General features: G+C 39.3%; 1 protein-coding gene across 5 annotated transcripts in view; it reads right to left on the bottom strand.

Annotated features, from left to right (window-relative positions):
* LOC117435047 (tetraspanin-18-like) overlaps window positions 1–21012 on the bottom strand; it is a 41742-nt gene extending 20730 nt beyond the window's left edge. For 2 of the 5 annotated variants that reach the window (XM_034057934.3, XM_034057935.3), the window contains exon 1: window positions 20643–21012. The gene's annotated coding sequence lies outside the window, so the exon portion shown is untranslated. Of the gene's footprint in view, window positions 1–17982; window positions 18053–20642 lie in introns of all 5 variants that reach the window. The other 3 variants (XM_034057930.3, XM_034057932.3, XM_034057929.3) reach the window with 3 other exon arrangements.
* Window positions 21013–25395: the final 4383 nt, after the last annotated feature.

Raw genomic sequence — 25395 nt, 5'->3', positions numbered from 1 at the left:
AGTATTCTCTTCCCTGACCCCCCTCCCCCTCCCTGTCATTTAGTTAAACTATTTTTCATGTATTAAAATAAACAGAACAAGCCTAATCTACTGTTGAGCGAGTAGAGCTCAAGCAGCGAGTCATCCAGCATGTGTTTGTTAGAGACACATGCTTTTTAGCTATTGGTGAAGGGCTTTTCCATCTCCCTCCAGGCTTCATTTTTCATGAGTTATGAAAGGGTCATTTCCCATAACATCAACCAAGAAGACTGCCAAGATCAAGGCTCTGTGTATTCACTAGCAAACTTTAACCCATTCTATACTGCAAGTTACTGTACATGATGGGAAAAGAAAGAGATATAAACAATGTTGATTCACAAAGGTGTCCTTGAATGTTTTATTTAGTAACCGGACACACTCTTGTCAAAGCCCAGGTTCTTTGCATAGCCTTCACCAATTATGAGACTGTATGAATAAATAGAACACCACAAAAATGATCTGATACCTTTTGCACTTACAGATTTTTTTTTTTTAATTTGATCTTTTATTGCAAGTTTAGTAGCAAGCTGTAGCACTCCTTTATCCATCATTTACAATTGGAGAATGAAATGTCAGAAACTATTTCTAAAAACATAAGAGGCTTAGTAAAAATAATATGTAGTTATCCTTTTCTAGCACAGTGAATATTTAGCTTAACAAGTTGCATACACCCATCATAGTAAAAAGAAAAATGTGCATTTTAGACTAAATATAACAAGCATCTGAGGGCCTCTTTCAAAGCTAGATCAATTTCCTATTGTGAAAAAATAGGCTGAAATATTTTCTCTGTAAGATTTAACAATCCCTGCTAAACACAGTTTATAATCAAATTTCTCCTGTTGTGCGATTTGTCTTTTGTTATTGAGGGACTTTTTTTCTTAAACAAATGTGCCAAAGCTAGTCTTTGCAGCCATCTGTCTTTTGCTGTATAATTTATAATTAAAACCAGGAATGTAGTTAAATAAATCCCTGAACAAACCGTGCTCATTGTTAAAATGGACTGGAAAAACGGATACATGCAGATGATTAACCCACAGCAGCCCTGTGTAATTGTTTTAAAGTCTGTGAAATTAAAAGCTGTTCCCTCGCTCTGCGGTCACTGAAAACCTCTCCAGCTTTGATAATTGGCTGCTCTGCGGATGGAATGTTCAGCTGATAGAATACTGCACTCCAAATCATCAACCCAATGAGACCTGCGGTTCTTTCAGCTCTGCACCCTGGGGCACCAGTCGCTTAACCCTTTCAGAAGGAAGTAGATGCGTCTAGTGACTAACATTAAAAGGCGCATCATTGTGACCTACTGTACATCCACTGTATGTGTAATTTGTTTAAATATGGTTTAGATGCTTGCCTCCGTCCTGTTACACATGTAAGTTTAACATTCAGACAGATGGACAGATTCCTCCATATACCACTAGATTCTGGTGCTCTCATAAACTTTTGATAAAGAATATCCAAGCCAAGTTTCATCATTACTGAATAAGCACTTATCTTGATTTGCATCTGAATGTGTGACTGATGGATAGACAGGGTGCATGCATAGATCCCCAGATTCTTGATACTCTTATTAACACATGCTAAAGACTACCTGTGTCAGGTTTCAACACAACTGGATTTAGCTATTCATTATAATAGATTGGCCAATTCTAAATTAACACCAACAAAACATTGAACCTAATGACAGAACTCATTATAATAAGAACAACTTGACTGGCTTATTAGTGTGTACTAGGGTTTTAAGATAAAAAAGCAGATCAAAAAGCAGCCCTGTTTGGTTGCATTTGCTAAAGTAGATGAGGAGTTAATAATATACAACCCCAGTAGGACTGCAGCAGCTTTATTACTGTGCCTCATAATAGCATGTCCTTGATATCTGTTGGAGTGCAGAGAGCAGTCTAAACCTTTGCTGTGTTATAGCCATTGGGGGAGCTTGACTCACAGCCTGTTAATTTCCTAAAGGGCAATGTATGCATGTTAGCAGGTATAGTTATTAAAGCCTCCCCCTTTACCTGCAGCATGTGATGCCTTGCAGTTATGGAAGACGTTTGTGAGCTATTTATGGTAAGTGGTAGTAATCTGTGAAACAAGACATTGGTTGGTGGTTCCACAAGTTCAATTTAATTATGGGGTGCAAGGAGTTTCCTCCATGCAAGCTATCTTTCTCCTCCCTTTTAAATGTGTATTAGGGTGATAAATCACAGATAAACCACTGTACTGTAAAAGCAATGTACACTGCAAAATCGTCATTTTATAGTATTGGGTTTTATAAAGGTTGGTAAATAAGAATGTATTGAAGATTGAAGTCTGTCATGCTGTCTGTTCTCCAGAATGATCCAGAGAGTCACTGCTTGAACAGCACACTGTATATTACATTACAGGATGAGTTAATCATTAGTTGTACTGAAGTAACCACTTTGTCATGTGCTGTGAGCTGTAATTGGACCACACATCCTGAGGATGTTAGCTCTGCTGTTCTTGTTATTCCAGAATAGTTTGAACTAACTGGATCACGGTTATATGTCTTACAGGTGACTTTTCCTCACTTAATAGTGTTGTACTGTATGGCAACAAGCAACAATGTCATTAATATGCCGAGCCTCCTAATCTACTCTATAGAATCACATTTTCTAAATGGATAACGGATTGGAATATACCGAACGAGCTACAGGAAGCGAGCACCACTGCAATTGACCAAACTTGTAGCAGAAATAGACAATTCCCAAGGTGAATTTCTGGAATTGAACGGTTGTTCAAACTGTTAAAATACATTTGAGAGAGACTCAAGAATCACAAGGAAACTGGCAATTCAAACTCTGTTTCGTGCACCTCATTGAGAAAATAAGAAAGTTAGCATCATTTTATTTGTGGGACGCATATGTCTCTTGTACCTTAAAGAGTTAAAAGGTAGGTGTTCCACACAGTTAGGCCTATTCGTTTTCCTTTTATTTTTTTTTCGGTCACATGATGTCCCTCAGTTATACTGAGCCGACTCTGTTTCTTCTCTCGCTCAGTGTATTTCCATCAATAGTCGTGTAGGTTTGAACCTGCAGTATTTTTTGTTCAAGATCTTTCCTGCAGTTTATGCATGTGATTACATTCTGTACTGCAGCTCCTTACTTTTTATTCAAACCGATCACAAAAAGCGAGTTCAGTTAAGTTGCTTTTCCCCAATTTAAAATCTTAATGGAAAATGTTGTAAACTGTTTTGCAAATAATAGTTTCCTCTTAGTTACAATTTAATTAAATCAATTTAACTTCACTCGCTATTTGTGTTCGGTTTGAATTAAATTAAATAAGGAACTCCCTTTTTCCTTTTTTTTTTTTTTACATTATCAATAAAACAGAAATCACAGTCTGAAAAACTGAAGTGAACTTGTTTCACAATCAACACTTTTCCAAGAGTTTAACTGAACAGTCAGCTCAAAAAAAGGGACATAACGTGATCAAAAATAAAAAACGAAAACGAAGAGCCCTAAATACAGTTTATGAAACAAAACAAGAAAAGCAAACAGGTTTTACATAGTTCAAAAGTTCATCATGCTGAAAATATGTAATCTGTAGGATCAGTAAAACCTTCTGTATGGCTGTCCTGAGGAAAAGAATAAAAAAAGACTAGAGATTCAGTCACATTCTGGAGTAAACTTACTGTTTGATCAAGTATTATCCCAAACTGGAAACTTTACTGGTTTTCTATTTAACCTTGACAGCCTTGGGACAGTAAAGTTCAACAAATAAATCAATAAATAAAGACATTCCTGCCACTACAAACAAAATAATGTTTTCTTTAGCAAACCAGTCAGCCTACATCTTATACTGTACCAAACCACAGCCACACCAGGTGCAACCAGCATGGACTGCCACTCTTCAAAGTGTTTAAGTAAATACTGTCACTGCCTTTTTTTTTACCCCCTCACATCTCATTCCAGTCTATAATTCTTTACGAATTCTCAAAACCGTCTTTCTAAAATAAGGGCCACTCTGGCTGCCATAGAAACCACATCCCCTGTGAAGAGGTTCTGTCAACACTGGGGCTCTGACAATCCAGAAATACTCCAGCGAGAATGCAGGCTGTGTGAAAGATATTCAGTTTTTCTTAAACTTGTGCTTTGCTAATTGTGACTTATAGTGGTCTATTCAATTGATCTAAATAGTGTGGTTTATTTTATTTATATATTTACACTGTATTAGAATAATAATTGTATTTCACTTGATCAGCTCCATTCTGTTAGCACCTTGCAACATTGTTCCATGTGAAATGGACAGTAGATACTGTAACTGCACCCGTTACATTGCATCATTTTGGCACAGATAGCAATGGCTTAACGAATGCACAATGCTAAGAATAAAGCTGCAAGCACTGATTTTGGTTTGACCTCCTACAGCTCCAAAAAGCATCCTGCAGCGATCACACACACCACCGCTTTGTTCCATTTGCAACTGTTAACATCTGTGCATTCTCCAAGGGAGCCTCCCAGTTTGCTTTGCAGTTTCTAAGAGTTCATTTTCACAAATAGGTGAAGCTGCTTCAACCAATGTTGCAATGTGCTGACAGAATGACAGGTGACTGATCATTGGGAGCTCATCCAACTGCATCAGTTTGTGACACCAACAGTAAAATATAATGAACCCGCATGATTATGTGTTTTCAATGTAATGTTTGTATGCTCAGTTGTTTTATTACTTTATCACACCCACCAGTTTAGAGGTCCATACGAATCCAAAATAAAGATTTAAGTTTAAGACAGTGATAAAACAGGGGCAGGTACTGAGCACGAGTCAATGGTAGGATGGTACAGTACTTGACATCAGCAATAACACAAAGGTCTCTACACTGGAAGGTAAATGTACCGGTATTTCCTGCACTAAAGTAGGAGGCGATTAGGGAGGAGTCAGTTGACTAGGCAGTGTTCTCGGTTTGTATTGCCGCTTGTTTGATACGTTGCAAGATCCTTTTATCAGGTCTGCTTGGTGATATTAAAAATGTCTGTGGACGAGGTGAAACAAAAGATAGCGCAGGGTTTATATCATGTTGTGGATAATATTTTGAGAGGTAAATCAGAATTATTTTGGAATCATAGAGAATTAAAATAATGAACATGCGACAGGATTTGTTGCTTATAAAACCTGTCATTATGTTTTTGTGTACGACAGCCACAAAACTGGTACATCATCTCTGCAAAAGCACAGGTGTAGCTCCCTTTCAACTGGAGAACCAAAATGAATAGACAGGTACCGCGCTGTATAGCCTATTGTAACTCAATCTTTATTATTATTATTATTATTATTAGTAGTAGTATTTATTTCTTAGCAGACGCCCTTATCCAGGGCGACTTACAATCGTAAGCAAATACATTTCAAGTGTTACAATACAAGTAATACAATAAGAGCAAGAAATACAATAACTTTTGTTCAAGTGTGACAAACCACAATTCAATAATACAGCAGATAGTGATAGTTACATCAGGATATGATTAAATAGTGATAGTTACATCAGGATATGATTAAATACAAAATACTACAGGTTAAACACTTGGCAGATTACAGTATTCTGAAGTACAGGATTAAATGCAGTAAAATAGGGGGCAGATAAGAGCAAAATAAAGCACATTTAAATGAAGGGTGATAGTGTCCCAGGATACAAACAGAGGAGTTCTACAGGTGCTCTTTGAAGAGGTGAGTCTTAAGGAGGCGCCGGAATGTGGTCAGGGACTGGGCAGTCCTGACATCTGTAGGAAGGTCATTCCACCACTGCGGAGCAAGGGTGGAGAAGGAGCGGGCTCTGGAGGCAGGGGAGCGTAGCGGAGGTAGAGCCAGTCTTCTAGTGCAGGCGGAGCGGAGAGGTCGAGTGGGGGTGTAGGGAGAGATGAGGGTCTGGAGGTAGCTGGGTGCAGTCTGGTCAAGGCATCTGTAGGCTAGTACAAGAGTCTTGAACTGGATGCGAGCGGTGATCGGGAGCCAGTGGAGCGAACGGAGTAGTGGAGTAGCGTGGGCGAAGCAAGGCAGAGAGAACACCAGGCGGGCAGCAGAGTTCTGGATGAGCTGGAGCGGACGGGTGGCGGACGCAGGGAGGCCAGCCAGGAGGGATCTTTGGAGAATGGTATATATATCTGTATGTGAATGTGAGAGTGAGAGAGCTAATCGACGCTGGTAATAGGTAAAGCACAAACACTTGTGGGTTCGGGTCAGGTTACAGGTTGTATTAAAACGGGTCAGGTCGGGAGTAAGAAGACGGTGCTGCAGCAGGTTGCGGGTCCGGGATCGAGAGCGGGTCGTAAAAATATCGGAACCGCGCAGGACTCCAGACTATACTAGAGCGAAAACCCCAGAAGACTGAAGTTGAATTCAAAGCTGGAGAAAATACACTAAATAGATTAAAAAAAAGTTGGGAAATGGTAGATAAGCAATTGTGCCAGACACTCCTGCTCCATTTCCATCTGTGTTCTGAAACCAAGCCTTAAAACTCAATCTGATCCCGATCCGTTATCAAATTAGGACTGCCACCTGTTCCATCTGGTCTACAATTTGCCACCAGATGTTAACAACAAAGGTCAAAGGACCTTGACGTATTCTTTTCTGATTTGACACTCGTCTCTATCCATCATGTGCAGAAGGACAATCATTAGGTTAGTCAAAAGGATTTGGAGAGATGGATTTCTCTACCAGCCTCTAATCCTAACTGGGTGACAGTTTGACAGAGGTTTCGTGAAATGTAAACTGGTTTAATCTTGGTCTGCAACCAATGGAAACAAACTTAGTTTGAATAATTTTCAAGCCTGCCAATGTACATGTGGGATAAGTGGCAGACCATCAAAAGGTATGACTTGTATAGTAACTGTCTTTATCATTTAGTTTGGTTCTGACTAAAAAGATAAAGTACTGTACAGAAATAAACCTTACAGATACCAAACCAGTGCTGCAGCTTCAGGATCTCTTTCAATTTGAACAAACTCTAGTATGTTATGATTCAGGTCTCGCCTGTGTCCATCAGTTTCACTACATTCATAGGCTTTTGAAATAGGGCTTTCCTAAAGAGAAGAGTGGGTTTGCTTAACCGAAGAGTCTTACAAATGCACTGATCCAAAGAAGTGGCAAGGGCAGAAAGTATTGTTTTTAACTAAGTTATATGAGTTTAGAACTTTAATCTGTGTTAATACCCCGGGGAGTGCTTAACTCTCCAGTGTTGTTCTTTGAAGTGGAGTTTCTGCGGAGTGCATTCATACTGCAGATTCCATGATCTTTGTCACACCACCAAACAAACACATTGTAGTATAGTACCCCACAAACTGTAAAAAGGTGTTGCTACAGTGCATTTGAACTAAAAGCCCCAGAAGATTAGCTTCAGTAGCTTGAAAGATATTTGCCCATGGGAGGTTTTGAGAAATGTATTCCTAAAAATAAAATGTGAAAAGCTATATTTTTAAGCTCTGAAACTAAGCTCATTTGCGCAGGGATCAGATTCCACATATGGCAAATTTGTAGGAGGGCCTGAGGATCAAAACATTTTGTGTTTTCCTAGTACATAATCATGAAAATACTGCAGCTGGACATTTTCTAAAAATACCCATGGGTATGTATCTGATCTTGATTTTCATTTATGTCATAATTCCCCCCAAACACATTTCATAGTGCAAATGTCTTGATTGCAACGCAGCAAGAGTAGAAATACTTACCATTCTTTCCAGTGGCAGTCGTCCTTGCAACTGGGGTTAGGACTACAGTATAAAGTCAAGCCCACAAGCTATCGTGAATGGAACTCTTCAAAGCTGTATGGAGTATACACTCTCAGGCTGAAGAAAGTGTGCAGATATCCAGTCAATCAGTCTTAGTAGAGTCTGGGTTTGAATGCCGCTTACTGTAGGCAATGAGTTTAATGGTTTCAATTCTGGTAAAAGAGAATGAGGACCACATAGCAGGGCTGGTCCATCAGGTCAGATGTGTGCTCATTGGTGGAACCTAGTGGGGAACTTGTTTATTGGGGTCCCGATTCAAAATATGGAACCTTATGCATTTCTTGTATCTGTCTGTCCGTCACACTACATGTTGAACATGATAACTAGAATCTTCTCCAACACTTGTTCTAGCCTCCCATTGACCCCTCTGAACACTTTATTGTATAACATTTTACAAATACAGTATATACGCCATTATGAGGCCTAGAGCAGAGTGTGACAAATATAATGCATACCGTGTTCATAAGCACTGAATTCCTAAAAAGCTTCCCCCTCCCCCAATTACCCAGAAGTGCAGATGGGAATATGTCCTTTATTCTGAAGCTTTACAAGCCCTGCTATGCACGCTTTGAGGGAAGGCAGTGATCCTGGCTGGGTAGAATTCATTAATGGAGCCCCCAGGTAGCCAGAGCACAATGGTGGGATTTAATAAGGCCCTGATCAGTCCCTAGGCAGCTATTTGATGTTCGAGTGCCAGGCAGGAAGGCAGCTTCTTTAATAGGTTGCTGATGAAAGGAAGCCTGGGAGACAATACATTTTTATTATTACTGTACAAAGCGCAGTGTGAACATGCACACTCCTTTAGAAAAAAAGAAACTTCTCACATTTAAAGATGATAAAACTTAAATCACACCCTTCAAAAAATAAAAACACACACACACACATACCCTTATAAAGGTTTATAGTAAAAGTATAGCAAAATGTAATAAAGCACAGTGAAAGCATGGTAAAGCATAGGTGGGCATTGTAAAAAATTAGTGAGATATGGTAAAACTATGGGAAAACATGGGAAAAGATTGAGAAAACTGGACAAATCCAGTAGTAAACTTATTCAAAAAGTTAGCGTTTCATGCACCTGTTTTATTTATTTTATTTTGTAGATGTTCTTGGTATAAAAGATGGAATCCCCACATACAGTAATATACTCAAAGAGTACCGTATTTTAAGAAAGGGCGAGATTAAAAACCAGCAAAACAAAAGTTTGTCTCTGCATCGGTCTTTGTTACAGCAGGTAACTAAAAAAATAATCTCCACTTCATTTAGATTTTCAACCTCTCAAACGAGGGACCGGAAACACTGCCAGACAGGAAATATGAGCATCACCACCTGTTGTAAATTCCCTTGCCATTTGAATTGGTCTTGAGCACATAAACATTTTGACTGCGAGTTCCTGTGGCAGGGTGAAAGCCCTGCCGGTGTAAGGCGTGTGTTTCGTTCTTGATTAATGAAAACACTCTTGGTAAGAAAACACATGGGAATGTGGCTGGAGCCGTGAATTGAATAAATCACTGATGATTAATTAGGTTCCAGTCACAGGTGTATAAAGGGTGATCACGGGTGTTAATATGAGAATTAAATGTTGGTGATAGAGGTGGAGGCAGGTGTTGCTGTGCTGTGTTTATGTTTGTACGTTTCTGTAGACCTTTTATTTGGGTAAATGTGTTTTTGTTTGTACTGTCTTTGTAATAAACGTGTACATTAACACTTCACTGCAGCCATCTTGCCTCCGAGTCTCTCTTCCTGTTGGTAACAGCTTGGCCTTGACACTACCCTGTCACAATTCCTCATAGTTTTACCTCAGAATTTATGATTGATGGTTTGAAGGTTTAGATGAATCAGAACAGATTTGGCAGACACCAGGTTGCTCAGATTGCAAGAAGCTGATTTAGCAGGAAAAATAATCTGATCCAATTAAAAATGGGATGTTTCCTTTGGCACTTCTCGACAAACAACCTTAAAATGTAGACATCCTGAAAGTTCGGCAGTATCCGTTTTTTAATTCATATTTCCATCTTACTCAAGGGGTTTCCTACTCTTATCCATATACAGTGGTGACCTGAACATTTCAGATAAGATGTTAACATTTCTAACACTGTGGCCTTTTAAACAAACAAAGCAATAGGCCACTTACAAACTCAGCCAAGAGTAAAAAAGAACCTTTGAGAGCAGACATGCAAACAAAACGACCAACCACACAGACTCAAACAAAACACAAGCCAAGGAAGATGCAACGTGACTAAACGTGTACAGTATCTCATACCAGGCCCAGCGGCAGCATGAACGCTGTGGGGGGGCGTCCACTTATTTAGGATGGGCTCATTTTGGAAAAAGACAAATCAATTAGCTTGTATTCTCTACTATTTTACTTCACTGTGAAGACAATAGACAAAGAAATAAATAAATCATATGACAGCGCAATATTATGAACTATCCACACAGCACAAATTACCACAGCTCTTTCTGGAAAAGTTATTTTTTCTTTTAAATTATTATTATTACCGCATTTGCAACAGTACTTGAAATGAATACAATCATATAGTGAGCTGGCCCTCTACAGAGATTGCAATAAACAGATTCCCACACACACCAAATTACTGTAAAGTAATGAATGTACATATAATGCTCACTTTCAACTGACTATTCAATACTGAACATAAAAAGCATACACTCTAGTAAACAATCCGCCAAAGTAACCCTGCAAAGGGGTTTCCAAACATCAGAAGCAACTAGACATTTATTTATTTATTTTAAAAATTTAGTCGTTGCCAATTAGTTTTTATTATTTTCTCCCCAATTTGAAATGCCCAATTATTTTTAAGGCTCAGCTCACCGCTACCACCTCTGCGCTGACTCGGGAGGGGCAAAGATGAACACATGCTGTCCTCCGAAGCGTGTGCCGTCAGCCACCCGCTTTACACTCTGCAGACTCACCGTGCAGCCGCCTCAGAGCTACAGCGTCGGAGGACAACGCAGCTCTGGGCAGCTTACAGGCAAGCCCGCATGGCGCCCGGCCAGACTACAGGGGTCGCTGGTGCGTGGTGAGCCGAGGACACCCTGGCTGACCTAACCCTCCCTCCCCCTGGACGACGCTCGGCCAATTGAGCGCCGCCCCCTGGAGCTCCCGTCCACGGTCAGCTGTAGAATAGCCTGGACTCGAATCGTCGACGTCCAGGCTATAGAGCGTATCCTGCACTCTAGCAATTGCTTTTACTGGATGCGCCACTCGGGAGCCCAACTAGACATTTTTAAAGTATTATTATTATTCTGCTTTACTTTAATTTGATTTTTGATTTGTCATAGATTTTTTATATCAATTTAGAATCTGAAAATGGGGGGGGGGGGGGGGGGGGGGCACTTGATCTAAACTGGACGGGCCAGGCCCCCTAAGGCCTGCCTCATACAATGGAGGAGTCAGATTCAGCTGTCTCACACCACACCATTTACTGTTCACATTGTAAAATACTATTCTCTCATCTTTTTACTTTGGATACAATATTGAGTTATTTTTTGTGAGTTTACTCAAAAACCAGAGCTTCTGGATTGTGTTATCCCCCAAGGCTTCACTTTGACAATTCTCTAAGCATTCTGGTATGTGGGTAGAACAGACAAAAAAAAATTAAAAAAATAAATAAACTTTAACCCAATATTTATGCCCGGTTTACATAAAGTGACCCATGGTGAAACTATCAAATCTGAAGATATTTCCAGTAAAATGTACAGTAACAGGGCCAAGGTATTCGTAATATCTAACTCATGCAGGTACTGCCCAGTAGTCTCAGAAGCATCCAGTATGTACAGTGAAAGCGGAGCGTGAAGAAGTTTTAAAGTCAAAAAGTAGTCATTGTGGGTGCCTTCAGATGGCACAAGGTGTAAATATACTGGACAATGAACAACATTGAGGTTCTGATGAGGTTCACTCCAGGTTTAATGGGTAAAATTATTTACTTCAGGGTCTGGATGGAGTTTTAATTGGTTCAATTAAACGGTTTAGAAGAGGTTTGAAACAAAGACGAGGAGTCGAAGGGCCAACTTTGGCCACCCTTGTTGTAAACCGACAACAAGGATTTATGGATGCTTATGAAATTGGACTTGAGTGGGGGATACTGTAACTTTAAAACACTTAATACAATCCTATGAAAACCAAAAGGTAGAAAAACTGTCTAGAATTACAATCGTCTAAGATTTGTCTACACTAGCATTTTCTTTGCCTCGAAACTTATTTGCTAATTATTAAGTTTCTACTAGATCTACAATGATGTTATGCAATACATAATAATAATAATAATAATAATAATAATAATAATAATAATAATAGAAAAAAAACCATATGATTTTACACATTTTACACACTTGTTTCGATTCCAAAATTGACGCATCACCGTCGTATGACAATTACGGACACAGCGTGCAAGGTGTAATAGGAAATGCACGTGATCGTTTTTTTCTGTTTAGTTAAATTCCGATGCGTTATCGGATCCAGTGTGCAATGGCCTTAAGAACTGGGTGGAATCCACAGACTGCAGCCGCTACCCAAGTCTGTGTGCAGAAGATAATATAAAAATAAGAGATTAGCAACTTTGGGGTTTTCACTACAATTCCAAAGCATACATGCTGCGGTTCAGAGCGATTTGAGAGAAATGAAACGCTTTGTGTTTGAGCACAAAGAGAAGCTCGGTAACTAAACTAAAAAATAGACCAGTATGAAAAACCTTTTTCCTTCTCTTTTTTACTGTCCATCTCAGATATTTCTTCCTGCATTGTCTTTGTCTTCAAGTTGGTCACTCCTCTCATTCTCTTTCTGCTGCATTCAAGCTGCTGTGATGCCTTGTAGTTCAGTGTGTTAACGCACTATCCCGTACCTATTAAGACTCGGAGGACAGTCCCTGCATGGAAGATTGCATTATTGCCACTGCTTGTTTTTATGGGCTTCACTGTGGAGAAACATAAAGAACGTCAGGCATAATGTGCTATACTACAGCCAGGTTCATGTGGCTAGTGCAACTACTTTTCTCCACAATTTTGCACACCATCATCTGAAACTTCCAATGGTACTGCATCCCTGCATGCACAGCAGTATTTGTTTGGAAAATAGAGCCACTGAAAACGAGGGGATTAAAAGAAGAGCAATGGATGACCTTACTCAGCAGTGCTGAGAGCTGCCAGTCACTGATAAATAAACACTGCCACATAAACAAGTTAAAGTGCAGAACTAATAGGACTGGACAGGTCCTTACATCAGCAGCATGGAGAATTCGGAGTTTAACCAGGAAATCTGGACAACTGGAATGACCACAGCCAAGATTTTAATCACCAAAGAGGAAGCATGTGTGATTATTCCTGACATTCAAATGACTTTTAAAAATATGGTGGTGGATCTGATGATCACATCATTATTGTCCCTCTGCACTACAGATCCTTTTTTAGATTTCTGAAAAAACAAACTGCATCGACAGCATATAAGTGACAAAAGAACAATGAAATGGTTAGGAAGAGACTAACAGGGAGGTGTGAGCAATCTGGTTTGCTGATTTAGTAGATAATTGACCCATACCCTGAAATAAACAAGGACATGCTGCAAGTGCCTAGCTTTGCCTGTTTTAAAAGAACATTGTAGCCTGCAAGACCCGAATTAAAAATGTTAAAATATAATATCATTTATTTATAGATTTTTGTATGTTTATTTTACCAGGATGTTCTGGCTAACTGACAATACAATTGATAGACTTTCTCAGTCCTGTAACAATAAGAGAGTTTTTTTCTTTAAGAAGAGGGAATGGGAAGGAATTTACACATCAGAGTAGCATGAAAAAAATACGAATTTACCTTAACGTACAATGTTAGGGGTCACCCTGGAGGGCAGGGAGGTTACAATGCAAGTTTGTGAATCATCGCCTCCTGCAGCTCCCCAGAGTCCTTGTTTAAAAACCCGTCAGACCTTGTTGTGGCCCTGCAACCACTCTCAATTCCCCAGCAAGGGAATATGTGATGCAACAATGTGAACCAACAACAGTGACTGTACAGTACTTGAAAAGTGCTCTGTGAGAACCAGAGAGAGAGTAATTATTTCAGCCCCTGCCCCCTAGAGAGGTCATTCCAGAACGGTGAGAGACTTAGAAGGGCAGTCAGTGAGGCAACGTTCCCCCCTTAAAGGAGTTAGAATGGGGGTCTTGGAGTTCCCAGTGGTTACCAAATGTGCTGTGGATCATGGGGGTGGATGGGTAGCTATATTGGACTTTACTGACTTTCTCCAGATCTATGTATCCAGACATAGACATTTTTACAACATTGTAACAGGGCGAGCAGCCCTGTACATTGTTTTGTTTATTTATTTTTAGAACTGGGTACCCCTCTGCCCGTGTTATTTTGTATGTGTTTATTATAATTTTGTATTGTATTTTATATGACGGCGAGCGCCGTGGGATTTATTATTTATGTATTTAGGATGGCGTAGCCGAAGGTTTGTTTATTATTTAGGAGCGTGGATGGGAAGCCCCATCCACACAGTATTTAAAAACTCGTGCAGAAGGTCACCTGAATATAAAGCCTGCAGCTCTCCAGCTCGGGATGGGTGTTTGGAGCGAGAGGAGAGAACGAGAGGAGAGAAACAAAACGAAACTTAAAACTCCAGGAACAGTGAAGGCATTTGCTCAGCCTGACCTGGGCTTTGTTATTTATTTTGTGCTCGAGATTTATTTTTGTTTACTTGTTTTATTTCTGCTCTGCGAGCAAGTGTTTATTTTTGTTTAAATATTTATTTTTGGATCTCTTTAAATAAAACGGCGCCCGCGCCACTGCACCATACCTTTTGTTTTTGTTGTGCCTTCTTCTGGTCTGACATCACCACTCGTCATCCCTGTCACAAACATTAAGCTTTTGAACTCAATTCCCTGGCCCATAGTCAGCATCAGTACACTCTATCATTTTTGTATTATTATTATTTAAATGTAATCAAATTAATTTCATACCATAAAAAAAAAAAAAACACTTGAGAAATTATTTATTCCAGGGAAATGGCTATATTGGTGTCTTCGTAATACTTTTGTGGAGCCGTAGATCCAGAACATTAATACAATAGGGTTCAAATTACAAAACTTATTCGACACATCATTTTGATATTATTCTGTATGTCTAGCAAGCACATTTCACAAGACTCCAAATGGAAAATGCAACTAAATCCAATTATTTCTGCAAAAACGAGCAGATATAACAAGTGGAAAAATGTGAGGTGCTCTAATCATGGAGTGAGGATTAGGGCTGCATTTGGCTCTCTCTTCTTCTATTACCCTGATAAAAAAAAGTTATTTTCCCTGGCTGAGCTCTACCTACTAACCTATCAATCACAAGCGAGCCAGACCAGACACGTCTTTTAAGTGGCTTTTGGTGTCTCTCCTTCAAGACATGAGCCCGAATAGTAATCAGCAATGAGCATTTCCCTGTTCAAGAGGGGGTCTATTTTAAGGATGTAAACAGCAGGATATCAGTGAATCGTGATCATGCATTGTGATGACCAATAGCACTATAAAGTTATTTGTAGTCCACCAAATGCTTCTTGAACGATCAATGTGCTTTAAACTGAAGCTATAAACACATGCCTGTTTCATGGCTTTAGCGTATCACCACACTCATAAATAATATTGAATATTAATAAGATATTGATGCCCTAACGTCTGGTTTCAAGGACCATGATTAACAGTAATCTCGAACTATCTCACTTTAAGGTAACATTAGATAGTTCAGGATTACTGCTAATTGAGCTAAAACAAGCCGTATAACAGTTTGTACAAAACTGCACCATTAAACTGCCTTTTATTTCCTATAGCTGAGCAGACATCATTTAGAAAAGCAGGCTATTATTACCCCTGGCTCTCCCAGCTGGGGGGGGCTCATCTTGTTGCTTTCAAGCACAGCCGGCTCAGGTTGATTGACTTGGACTGACTTTTCCCTGGGGTCTCACACTCAGTCAGCAGATGAGCTTAGTACGTGAAACCAGGCTCCCAATCTTTTTTAAACCACTGGACAACAGTCAATTCCAATTATACTTGGCACAACAGCATAGCTAAGCCAAGCAAGCGGAAGCTAATTCACATGATCGATCAGTCTCTGCTCTTCTTAAAATGACACCGTCTTTCATCTGTATGGGATTAGACAGCTACAGTGCAGGCAGACAATGTATCCCCTTGTTGCTAAATGGAACTGTAGTCCATCTGGCCAGATCCCATTCACAGTAATGCATTGTAACAGGCAGTAATACAAACAGACCCTTCTCTTAACAAGAATCTTACCAATGTATAAATTAGTAAACTGCCTGGATCATCTTTTTAAAAAACTTCACTTCCTCTGGCCGTCGGAACAGGACTTTTACAGTAATAAGCACACAGAGACTACTCCCTAGCTACAGAAGAAGCTCTGCTAAATTAGGTTGGCAAAGATCCTGTTAAAGCTGCAGTGCCCCATAGTAATCTGTTATTTACAGTAACATTTTATTTACAGAATTCATTAGTGTCTTCTATCTGTGTTCTCTTTGCTTTGATACTAGAAAGCAGACCTTTTTGAGCCCTGTATGATTAAATTTCCTTAACAGTATGTTTTAGCTGTAGATACATAAGCTCACCCAATCATTAAAACTGCTAGGCACTACGGCACTCTGTGAATCAAAACAGCATGCTACGGCTACAACATGCAGCAGAGGGAGGTTCCAAGTATCATTTACATTATTTCTATACTGTTTATTTTTGTAATTTTACACAAAATGCCTACTGACCTTGTATATCTATTATTGGGTAAAAGATCAGTCTTTAAAGAAAAAAAATGCAACATTTTTGTTTTAAATATGTGACAATAATAAGACACACGTGCAGACAGACCTCATATATATTCAGCTGCGAGCAGACTGGATAAATGGAATAGTCTACTATTCTCCTGTCTGGTAAAGCTCATTGACAAAGACTGAAGGTTTAGCAAGAGGTGGAATGAATTATTTGAGCCGATTAGGAATATGTAAACTAGATAAAGGATCAAACAAGCTCCAACTGCTGCCTTCACGTCTGATCAGGGGATATATTCATGTTTATGCAAAAAGTAAAAGCCTTGTCTTTTTGTTAGGATACTGTAACATAAATTAATTTGATGTAGCAGGATTTTAATGACTGCTATTCAACAGAAAAGGTCCCCCTCAGGAATATCAGGGGGAACGGCTAGATTGAGTAAAAATGCCTTATTGATCGACTGAATAGAAGTGCTGGGAGAAACTGCAGCTGCCATTTGATAATAAAGCTGCTGAACGTCATTGAATGTCAGTATAACACTGAAATAACAGGCCTACATAATGTCAATATCAGATTGCAGCATTTTATAGACCTTCACAGAGTTCACATTGCACTGCCATAAAAAAGTGGTACATTAGTCAAATAAAAAAGTCCCTTTTTTACCTGAATGTCAGAACTATACTAGCAACCACTATACCCAATGCTTTCAAATGTTGTTTTTGTTTTGGTGGCATCATTTGGAAAATAATATTCAATTTTTTTATGCTCGTTGTGGATCATCCAAACTTCATCTGAGCCAACGGTTCAATACAGATTTCAAAGCCAAGCCTGCCTTCTCTGGTTCCCACATTTCCAAGGCCAGATTTTTTAATTCTGATCTTGGCTGCTGGTCATCGAGAACCCCCAGTGAAACAAGCTGCAGGCCATGTCTCCTGAACATTGATTAATGCCATAAAGGAAAAAAACTTCATTCTGCATTTTATTTTATCCTAAAATGGTCAAGTATGACTCAGGCCAAGTTCTGCACATTAGCAGAGCTAGCATCACATCATGAAGAAGGGGTTAGAGTGGCTAGTGGGAACAGATGGGCTTTCGGAGATCCAGGGACTGTTTGATCTTTTTCTCCTGTACACGTACTGCAAGCTACCTTTTAGATGAAGGCCAAATCTTATATCATTTGTGTAGCAATTATCCATACAGTTTTTATGAATTTACTTTAATTCAAAGAAGTGAACTTGTTTGTTAATCTATACTTTTTTAAAACAAAGCTTTGGGGTTTGGTGCTATTCCTAATAGCAGAAGCCATCCAACTGCTGTGTTTCTTGTGGTTGGGCCAAAGCCTACCACTAAATTAGTAGCAAATGGAGCAAGGTTTTTGGCATGCAGTGCTACTGGGTCTCCAAGATCTCTTTGTTAGTTACGTTACATTTGATTAAAACAACACAAGTAAAATTCCACTCAATCCTCACCCATGCCATGACCATAGATCTTTCCAGTGTCCTCTTCCAAAGTCTTGTCTGAACTCCACAGTGACCTCTACTGGGAGAGGAGGGGATATACAGTACTTATAATGAATTGTCACAGCCCTTTATAATTAAAGGGCAGTGCTCTTTTTTTCTTTTCCCTTTTTACATTTTGTCCTTTACAATGCAAATTAAAATAGTCAATAGAAATTAAAGAATGAAATCAATCAAATGATTATTGATCGCCGTGGCTTTTATTTTGCAAGCCTCAATTAAACGACTGATCGCTTAATCGTCCTGGTGCCCTATTTGAAGCCTGCATATGAAGGTATGTATATTACAAGCACGTGTTTTCAGTTGTATTTGAAGACTTTTGTGAAGAGCCTACACACTGTTTTGCTCCTTGTTTTTTTAAAAATCTAAAGTTTCCTAAATGCATTGATTATTGCACTGCAACATTCAATAAGGAAATTGGTTGCTGACTGCACCTAGAATGGTCATTTATCAATGTTTTGATTATATACATCCAAGTAAAAAATGTACCATGGAATCGTATTTTCACAGTAGCACGATCATTAGCAATGGCTGAAAAATGTAAGGATCACGCAACATTCACCACTTTAAATCATTAACTGAGCCCACTAGAGCTTGACTCTAGAAGCCAGTTGACTTATTTGCTGAAGAGTGAATTTACATTAGATCTAAACTTCCTTCACCCCTTAGCCAAAGAATACAGCAGAGCACCAGGCAGCTCTAGATGTAGCACTCAGCTAATATGTAACTCTCCCTGTCTCTAGATCAGTATAAAAAGATTATTTAAACCCTGTCCATTTCTGAATTGCTTTTTATATCGCTTGTGTAATTACTGTTTATGTGCCTGGATGAATGCAGCTTGTAACAATAGGCTTAATTAAAGTAATGTGTATGTAGTCTCCTGGGACACCCTTGAAGTGAGATGCTATCATCTCAAGGGTTTGTTTGATGGTGTGTTTGCTTATTTTAATAAAAATATGAATTGGCATGCACAGGTAATTATCGCTTCCCCTTCTAGAATGCATGAGTTTTCACAAAGAGCCACTGTCCCCCATGCTGGGTTTGGGAAGTCAAATATCTCCAGGGCAGAGTAGGGCTTAATGTAAACTGAGACAGATGCAATCTGATCTACAGTAGAAGTGGTGGGATTTCTGTAGGAGCCAGGAAACCCTGGATTTCAATACCAGCTCAGGCATTGTTGTGTTACCTTGAGTCTGTTTATTTTTTTCCTTCATTATTTTTGCAGTACACTGCGTAGTTACAGCACCCAGAATTGGACAGGATTCTTGGGGTAGAAATCCATACTTATTGAAACATACTTAGTGTAAGTAACCTAGATGTAAGCTACTTAGTGTAACTCGTCAGTTACAGTGCTTAAACAAAGTGGACGATATCCAAATTATGTTCAATATGCCTGCTAAAGTTTTAATCCTGAAGACTTCATGTATATTGAGTACTGTTTCCAACAAGCTAATAGTGTACGTTACAGTAACTGCGGACTGACAGTCAGTGTTCAAATTCATTACAGACTTTAAGATTAATTCAAAGAAAACCAGAACATTAAGACTTGGAGTAGTCTTCAAAGAGATAGACAAATTAACGTATTCATATGTACTTTTCCTTACATCTTTGCTACTCAAAGGATCCATTAATTTACTGTATCATTGTATTTTTTTCTCCAATAGTGTATGCCATGGGATTCAAACTAATCCAGTCCTGTGTATACATAAAGTATTTATTATAATAGGTCCCAATAATGTATCATATTTCTCAGGATCACAGAAAACATTTTCACACAAGTCATGAACCTTTTCATTGAAATGTATTTTTAACTTGCATTAAGCAGGTGTCACTCAAAAAATGTAACTCAAAAAATCCCCTGTCTCCTATTTACCCCAGCCAAACAGAAAGTATAAGGATTTTAAAAAGATTATCACGAACCAATGGTGCTCTGTTGTCTATACCGAGTCACTCACTAATAAGTAACCCAGCCTTAGTGAACGAAGGCTGTACCAGCTAAATCAATTTGTTTTGCCACCTAAACCAAGAGGATTTCATGAGCTGCCTCTGATCAATAGCCACGTAAATTCAGCGATGGGGTGGTCATAAAGTTTTTTTTTTGTTGTTGTTTTTTAAATACCTTCACATTTTATACTGTATTGTGTAATAATACAGATGATCAGTATTTGACAGAACCATAGTACGTCTGTATTGTGCATTATTATTGTGCAAGATTAACATGAAATGTGAAAACATAAAGTTGTAAAACAGTTAGGTGTAAAGACAGATGACAAATCAAACTAACATTACGTCAGAGTTTGCAAAGAAAGACAAAAAAGTTAGTCAAAAAACACACTGAAGCACACACGCTGATTTTAAAAGGACAAAAACGTATTCATAATACTGTACCTGACAATATATATGTATTCAGGCTGCTACATCTCAGTTCGGTTAAAACTGATTTGAAGTGACAATGTGCAACTAGGGCAGCGTCGGCGTTAGTAATGTCACAATAACACTGGAAACACAACACCAGAACCTAATAATTCAAAACACATGGCAATTACAAAAAATAAAAAAAAACAGCGTTAAGGAGTGAAAAAAAAATAATAATACTGTACACCAGACCCTACCTGAAATCAAATCGCGTTTGCAAACCTTACAGTAGTCCACAAAGAATGCGTATAGTAGTACTCCACAAAACTTAAGATAACAGATTGTTCCTTGTTGTGTTAACGGCGAATAAAAACAAAAAAGTGAGAGTTGGCCCAGAGGGCAATTGCTGGCGTCTCCCTTTCAGCTAATAAATTCCAGAGCCGCTGGTTTACAGCCCCCAAATTTGGTCATGCTTGTTTTGTTTGGTGAGACTGGTATGCAAGCTGCTTCTGCTCCGGAGTCACTGCGTACTTGAACCAAAGAGATTCGTGCCCCTGAAGGCGTGTCCGTGAGTCTTTACACCGCCCTACAGCCCGCCCTCTATTCAGATAAGCCCCACTCTAATTCTATCGTGAGTAGACCCGAATACCCTCCTCTAATCCCCAGTCTTTTAGTGAGTACTGCAGTCAAATATTGGAATTGTCATGTCAATCTAAAGGAAATGCCCTTCCTATAACCACGCCCCGAAACGCATGACCAAACTGTGAATGGGAGTTAGGGGGAGTGGGCGTGGCTTCAATGTCCCGCTCCATGTGTCACGAATCACAGATGGAAAACCAGGTAACACGGCAGGCTCTGATATTAAGGTGTTGACACTGTAGTATTACATGTGCTGTTCTGTATGTCTGTAGCTATAAGAAAAAAACAAAAGACTGTTAAAGAAAGTTTTTTTTTTTTTTATTGCACATTATATATTATCTATTAACAATGGTTGTTTGGTGTATTATTTAGATATCAGGTATATTTGTGGAAAGCTGGCTAAATATTCTCATATCACAAAAACAATTAAAAAAAAAGAAAAAAAAGAAAAGAAAAACTATTTCTACAATGCAGGTTGACAAAGGAAATACTGCTTTACCCGATCCTGTACTGGGATATTGAGTGTTGCAGGTTCGAGCCCATTTCCTTCCTTGGATTATTATTTCAAGGGTCTTTGGCCCAGGCTAGCATTTCTTATCATTGCTGTAAAACACACGCACAATTGGTCAGTCTATAGCATTGTATGATCCTTGCAATCATTCGGAGTGGTTCTTATTACGGTTACTCAAACAGTGTGTTCTTTTTATAGTTGATAAGTCTACAGTATGTTGAAGTGCTTTGACAATGAGTTCAGTTCCTGCCTTAAGCATATGTAATGTAGGCTAAATCAGTGTATTGCCAGCATAACAGGTGTGTTTATTACAGCCCTACTATGTCATCTTATTTTAATCATTGTGTTACTATTTACGCATATGCAGTGATCGGATGCCACTGTTGCTTTCTGTGATGCCCCTAAGGAAACTCGTAAATGAGATGATTCATTATAATTGGTTTTCTTTACAGACCATTTGAAATAAATAAAGCCTTAGACACCCTCTGGAGTACTCAGTCTAGGCTTGTTATTGGCTTTGAATCTAGTGGTAATGCTAGGAGGAACAGGGTAGATTAAAGACTGATTTCTGCAGTCTGAGTTAATGCTAGCCAATAAAATAATAATAATACAATTATGAGATCTTATCAGATTATAGCTCCAGTATCTGCAGGCATCACAATCAATTTTATAATATAATTGCTTAGTATTTGTTTACTATCTTAGTTTATCCTTCTGGGCACTATACTCCAGAGAGCCATAATTAAGCTCAATCCCAACATTAAAACCTGATTGAAAAACCACATTTAAGGTGTTATTGATATTCTTTGATATGGGCTGCCCATGGTGCCATCAGCTGGCACAATATTGTATTTGCAATAACCCTAACCCTAACCCTAACCCTAGCCAAACATTAAAACCGGCTTACCCCTATGCTCCTGTGGTAAGGGTAGAGACATGTAAAAACACATTTAAGGTGTTATTGATATCCTTTGATAAAAACTGTGCATAATAATAGTGCCACCCGCTGGCGGAATACTGTATTTGCAATACTATTTAATTTAAGGTCAACTCCATGCACTGATTGTGTCTCTCTGTGTTAATCAGTAAATTTGTTTAAAGAAAGACAGATTAAATGTGATTACTTATGGGTTTTTTTAAGGTACCATGATATGTATTTATTTTATTTTAGTGATTTAGGGCCAAGGAGAATCAATGAATTAGCATTTTCTTCTTAAAACAAATGTCCCATTTTCTATTTTCTTATAACCCCTTTTCCCACTTTGCAGTAACAAAATCAATCAGTGTCATTGCAAGGCCTTCTCAATTGAACAGATCAGCCTGAATCCAAGGGATGCAGAGATGCCATTACTGGATATGCATGCCTGGCTGAACAGATGAAAGGTGCCGAGCATAGTATATAATTCACATGCTTGCTAAGACACTGCTTCTACAATGGTCAATGTATAATGGTAGTCTTCGCACTTTTATTTGATATTTGGTTAACCTGACAACCTATTCATAAAATACATATTTCTTATGAAATCCTTTAGAATGGTTACATTTCATAACTTTGAGGTTTGGCTGTGCTTAAACCCTAATCCACATTAATAGACAAAGAGTAAAAACTTGGATGTCAGTTACATTCTAGATCTTTTTTTATTTTTTTTGGTACTCCTTGGTTTGTAGTCTGTGCAGGTGGAAATTTAACAGAAATAACTATTAGAGTAAAAAAGCTTCACGGTAGTTAAGATAAATAGCTCTTTCAGTGCACTTCACTCTGCCCAGTGCAGGATTTACACTCTCAGTCCTCCACCAGTATGTCCAAAAGTTATTGGATGCTGATTTGATGAGCCTAGTCACAGTCCATGGGCCTCTCCAGTGCTATTAGTCAAGAAAAAGGACAGGTCATACAGATTTTGTATTGACTACAGAAAACTGAATTCTATTACCATCAGGGATGCCCACCCCTTACCACGGGCTGACGATAGCCTGGATGCTTTATCTGGTGCCACTCTGTTTAGCGCACTCGACATGTCTAGTGGATATTGGCACATCCAAATGGACGAAAATGACAAAGAAAAGACTGCCTTTACCACCGGCGATGGGTTATACCTTTTTAAGGTCATGCCCATGGGTTTAACAAATGCACCACCAACATTCCAGCGTTTAGCAGAGTTAGTGTTACGTGGCCTCCATTGGTCCAAAACATTAGTCTACCTGGATGACATTATTGTCTTTAGTAAGACATTTGAAAACCACTTCAAAACCCTTCAAGAAGTGTTCTGCAGGCTCCATCAGGTTGGTTTGAAGTTCCATCCTAAGAAATATCAGCTGTTTCAAACATCTGTGCTGTTTTTGGGACATGTTGTTTCACAGGAGGGCTTTCATCCAGACCCTGCAATTGTAGCCAAAGTACTTCAATGGCCTCGGCCAACTACTGCCACAGAGGTAAGAGCTTTTATTGGTCTCTGTTCATACTACAGACGCTTTATTCACGGCATTGCTCAAAAAGCTGTTCCAAAAAGCTGTACCTTTCTTTCTGGTATACGGACGTGAAGCTCGTTTACCTGTGCATTTGTTATTTTATTATTATTTTTTTTTCAGATGCCTTTATCCAAGGCGACTTACAGAGATTAGGGTGTGTAAACTATGCATCAGCTGCAGAATCACTTACAATTACGTCTCACCCGAAAGACGAAGCACAAGGAGGTTAAGTGACTTGCTCAGGGTCACACAATGAGTCAGTGGCTGAGGTGGGATTTGATCCCGGAACCTCCTGGTTACAAGCCCTTTTCTTTAACCACTGGACCACACAGCCTCCTATGGCTTCCATCTACGGCTTCGCCTGGGACACCTGCAGAGTATGTGACCTCTGTTTGCCATAAATTACAAACAGCCTACCAGACATCACAAGAACAATGGGAACAAGCTCATCTGCGACAGAAAGCACAGTACGACAAGAAAATCAAATACTTACCTTATCAAAAAGGAGACTTTGTCTGGCTGAGTGACCCAGCCAACTCGAGAAGTAAATTGGCACCACGTTGGAAAGGTCCTTTTGTTGTTGTACAGCCTCTAGAACCGCAGGATCAAGAGGGTGTCCTGTACCACATCAGAGACAGACGCTTTCCTGATGGACCAACTCATTACCAACTCAGTTATGCACCATAAACGTCTGAAGGCCTATGTGACTCCCACCTTTCCACGTCACGATGTAGCCAACCCAGCGACGAATGCACCCCCCCCAGTATCCTGTGCCTGTTCAGCCGCAGGGACCTGCCTGAGCGGCCAACTCTTGTCCCTATACCCCAATTCCCCCTATTTTTGTTTTTCAGGCATGAGAGGCCGGAGTACCATTCCTCCCAGAGCAGCCACTCACCAACAAGTTGCTGTGCCACCTGTACAACCTGTCATAACGCCTGTTGCCGCTGATTCTGCTCACAACCTGGGTGGTGATGTTTTTCGCCTTCATCCACTACAGAGTCACCTCACCTAGATGGTTCAAATGCTGAGATAACTCCTCGTTCTATGGACACTGACTCAGCCCGTTTGACCCAGGCCATGAGTCGCAGACATGTTCGTTTGCCTGATCATTTCAAGGACTTTGTTCTTAAGTAATGCAATGTTAAAGTTCTGTTAATATATGCATATTTCCTTGGTATTTTCTTTCTAATAATAGTACTGAAACGTGGACATTTCTTACCCATGGTGTGACTAATGTGAGCCATTATAATGAAGCAACCAGGAATTACAATATTTAGTTTGATTTTGTTAGTGTACGTATATTATGTTGTACCTTAGCTGGAGAGAGGAGAGAATGCTGGGAGAAAGGAGGAGGAGGCTGTTGTGCGAGAGATGTGGTGGAGTGCAGATCGCTC

This window comes from Acipenser ruthenus, chromosome 28, assembly GCF_902713425.1.
Source record: "Acipenser ruthenus chromosome 28, fAciRut3.2 maternal haplotype, whole genome shotgun sequence".
Classification (NCBI taxonomy): domain Eukaryota; kingdom Metazoa; phylum Chordata; class Actinopteri; order Acipenseriformes; family Acipenseridae; genus Acipenser; species Acipenser ruthenus.
The sequence above is the reverse complement of the archived record's forward strand: the minus strand, read 5'-3'. Positions and strand labels throughout refer to the sequence as shown.